Source organism: Microtus ochrogaster, unplaced genomic scaffold, assembly GCF_000317375.1.
Source record: "Microtus ochrogaster isolate Prairie Vole_2 unplaced genomic scaffold, MicOch1.0 UNK29, whole genome shotgun sequence".
Lineage (NCBI taxonomy): Eukaryota > Metazoa > Chordata > Mammalia > Rodentia > Cricetidae > Microtus > Microtus ochrogaster.
Genome location: NW_004949127.1, coordinates 565475 through 569886, shown reverse-complemented (window position 1 = coordinate 569886; position 4412 = coordinate 565475). Strand labels below are relative to the sequence as shown.

The 4412-nt window shown below is 41.6% G+C and overlaps 1 protein-coding gene across 4 annotated transcripts in view; it reads right to left on the bottom strand.

Annotated features, from left to right (window-relative positions):
• Rrm2b (ribonucleotide reductase regulatory TP53 inducible subunit M2B) overlaps nucleotides 1-4412 on the bottom strand; it is a 30800-nt gene that overhangs the window by 24038 nt on the left and 2350 nt on the right. The window lies entirely within an intron of this gene.

The following is a 4412-nucleotide window of genomic DNA, read 5'->3' as shown; positions in this document are numbered from 1 at the left end:
CAGTATATACATGAACAGTATGTGTGTGTGGTGTGTATGCATGTGTGTGTATGTGGGTATGCAGTATGTGTGTACGAGCAGTATGTGTGTAGGTGTGTGTGTGTGTAGGTGTGTGTATGTGTAGGTATGTAGGTGTGTGTCACCAGAAGGGGTGTGTGTCATCAGGTGTCTCTGTCTACTCCACTGAACCCTGAGCCCCTGGTTGGCTAGACTGGCTGGTCTAGCCATCAACCTATCTCTGCACCTGCCCCCCAGTGCTGGATACATATCAACGCTAGATTTTAGTCGGGTGCTGGGAATCTCAACTGAGATTATCATACTTACAAAGCAGGCACTACCAAATGAACTCTCTCCCTAACTCAGTCAACAAGGATTTTGAATCCATGTGGCCCATATTACTCTTTTAATTCTTTTAGAAATATATCAATTGCATTGAAATATTATTCTGCATTTTTCCTGTGCTTTGTATTATACTATTGAGGTATCTATGGGACTAGACATCTCTACCATCATTCCATTTGCTAGATGGGGCATTCTGAAAGGCAGGAAGGAAAATACAAGCAGTAACCCTTGGAGTCTTTACATCCTAGTGAATACCTACCCGGCTGGTCTCAGGACTTGGGAAGCTTTTGAAGACTAGTACCTTTAAACTAGTACCTTTAAAATGTAAGTGACATTTGTATAGACTTTCTTCCTGTTCCCCTCTGATAAAAAATGCAACATGATACTAATTCATGAAGGATTAAAAGAAGCCACATCAGGAAGGTATTATTATATATTCTATCATGTGACAAGAGGAGGGTTAACTAACATAAACCTTTCAACTGGACCTGAGTTGACAAATTTCATAATGCATATTTTAACACAGTTTGAAGAGGTTCGCGTAAGGTTCTCCAGGATGCCCTCAGCAGGCCTGTGGTAAGGAACCATTCTTTAGGATATTCTTATTGCTATTTGCTTTTCCCTTTTGAGCTGTGTCTTACTATGTAGCCCAGGCTAGCCTCGACACTGTGACTCTCCCCCTGAGTCTCCTGTGCGCTGGGATTATTCATAGCCGTGTACCACAATGATGAACTTAGCACGGTTGTTTCCAGCAGCTCCCTTTACTGCGTTTCCCAGAGCTTTCCACCTAAGTCTTCCTGGCGGTAGGTTTCTTTCTACACTTGTCATTAGCTTACACAACATTTCATTACATCACAGGGCTGCAGAGAGGTCTCACCCTGGCAAGGTCGACATAGTATGAGAAGTGGGCAGTGCAGGGAAGCAGCCTGCTACTGGCCACACAGTCTGAAGCCTCTGGCTACCATGTATGTCAATGATGGACAAACCAACAGCACTGATTAGCAGCAAGATGATTAAGAGACTATCTAATGCTGTGTATCGACCCAGCATTCAGGAGGCAGAGGATGATGGATCCCTGAGTTTGAGCCCAGCCTGGTCTACAGAGTGAGTTCTAGGCAAACCAGTGCTACACAGAGAAACTTTGTCTTGAAAATAAAACAAACAAAAAACACCAGGGAAAATTGATAATATACAAAGAAAACGTTGGCTGGTTAGATATAAATCTTCACCTTCCATTTATATCTAAATTCAAAATAAGTCTGTCAACTCTAGCCATTTCTTTGACTTATTTTATAATTTTATAAATAAAAACTTAAAATTATTATACTAGAATCAAAAAATAAAAAATAAAGTGAATTTATCAAATGGCACCACACTTATGATTTTATTTGGAAATTGGGGTCCAGTATTAATACCACAGAAAGGATCTTGAATGTAAATACTAATCTCACCACAGCTACTGTCCAATAACTTCTCTGAAACAATGCTTTGTTAATTTAAAAAAAATCAATGTCATTATTTTATAGAAAAATGACAAATTAACTTTTGAATTCTAAAATATTATTCCTTGGTTAAATTTTATCTGAAGTTAGGCTGGGTATGTCTATTTTGCATACTAAAGGGAAATTAAGAAATTAATTTTTAGAAACTTTGAAGCAGGTCATCTAGCCTCTAAATGTAACTTTTGGAAGCACTGAAGGTTTGTTTGTTTGTTTGTTTGTTTGTTTATTCTTTTTCACCAAAGATTTTTAATCAGACAAGTAACAATATTGGATTTGTGTTTTATGATCCCTTGTAGAAATGAGGCAGGGTTTGAAAAGAAATTGAAAAGAAACAAATTTTAAATTACTGTATTTCCCATTTCTTGTCCTTACTGTCTTCTGACTTGCATATATTCACAGTGCGATATGTGTTCCTACCCAAACACATAGATATAGCCTCCTACACACACACACACACACACACACACACACACACACACACACACACAAATAAACTTTAAAAAATAAAACAAATAGTTCTTGCTAAAAATATTCAACCCCTGCAACTGCAAGATTTTTACCAGAAATAACAGGGCATAGAAAATGCTCAATATGCGAACAGCTGAATAACCAGACCAGAACTGGTCCACTCTCAATCAGTTTAACACAACGTAGATCAACTGTTACTACTAGCCAAGCGCCAGTAACGAAGCTATTAATACAAAGTATCTGTTGTTGAGAGAAAGGTATCTACTCTAGTTACTCAAGCGCCAGTAACAAAGCTATTAATACAAAGTATCTGTTGTTGAGAGAAAGCTATCCAAGATACTCTATAATGTATACAAAAAAGTGGCTTAAGGCTGTGCTTTTATGGGTGGAGGATGTCTGTGCTCCTAGGTGGACAAGCAACACCACTGTCTGTCCAGCACTACAATAGTACAGACTGACAAATGACTTGTTCCTGGTAGTAGAAAGGGGACCTCTCTGTACACGAGCCAGATGAATTGAGACTGTGGGGCACACGGGAGCACTACAATCTTATTCGGAAACCCAGGCTCAAGAACATACCAGACATAACAGATTAGAGGAGTATAAATCTCTCACATGAACTTCATAAGGTGGTGGGTACCTAGAACTGTGATGAGAATAGCTCCATATCCACCTGCTCACCCATTCACCTGATTATCCATTCACTTGCTCTCCCATCCACCTCCTCACCCATCTGCCTGCTAACACATGTACCTGTTAACTCATCCACCTGCTCCCCCATCCACCTGCTCCCCCATTCACTTGCTCTCCCATCCACCTCACCTATTCACCTGCTAGCACACATACCTGCTAATCCATCCACTTGCTCACCCATGCAACTGCTAACACATGTACCTGCTAACTCATCCACTTGCTAATTCTTGTTCTAACCCAGTTCTTCCCTCCTTGCCTCTGTAGCCAACTACATGGCCACCTGCAATCCTGACTCTCCTGAAGCCTGGCCTCTACAGCATGGCCGGCTCTGAGTTCCTTCTTTACCAGCAAACTACTCACCTGTAGCCTCTTTAACACACTCATTCATAAACTGCATAGAGAAACAGTTTTGTGTAATGTGTGATAGCAGAGTTAATACTAATAAAAGACCGAGACAAAAGAACCTTTCCTCAGCCGGATCACCAAAGATTACCTGCCATATTGCTGTCACTGAAACTGCCGTCCCCTGCAAACTTATCATCCAATAACTCTGACATTGTAGAAGGATACAAACATGTACATCTGTGTATCTGGCATAGCACATTCAAAACAATCTATAAAGTCAGTTTTGTCAATAAGAATGATAACAGATTCAGGTTCGAGATTTCTAGTAGGCAGCTGAAAACAGAACACCATGGCACAAAAGAGAGGGCAACCCTGTTAATAATTACCAAGGGAACGGATGACCCAGGGAGAACTGGAGCGAACAGGACAGCCGAGGACACAGCCTGCAGGCGCTGAAGAATGCCAACACATAGAGCTTGAGACTTAGCTCGCTTGGGAGAGTGCTTGCCTACCTCGTATGAAGCCCCGTGTTCTATCCCCAATGCTGCATAAACTAGGCCCTGAGATCAATGAAGTTCTAGGTCAGCTTCAGCTGCATAGTAAGTCTGAAGGGGTAAGTGGGGTGGGTCCAGGCTAAAAAAAAAAAAAAAAACTCAGAAAGACAAGGGGGTGAGGAAGAGAAGGCTAATGTCTGGAGAGTAGGGAAGCCAGGGGGAGACAGACTGAAAGGCAGGGAGGACGAACAAAAGCAGCAGTGGTCTGATCTGACTCCAGCCTCAGCAAAGAGAGGAATTCTAGAAAGGATGAGACACTGAATGTCAACCAGTCTAGGGGGAAATTAGAGGTTTACAAAGATGTGGCAGTGTACAGAAGCTCATATCTGAATTCTCCTTGCCATCATTTCTTGCCTCTGGCCCTCATTATACATACATTATGACATGATTCTTATGGATAATCACCAAGAGTTTCTGACTAGTCCCAGCACTTGGGAGGCAGAGGCAGGCGGATCTCTGTGAGTTCGAGACCAGCCTGGTCTACAGAGCTAGTTCCAGGACAGGCTCC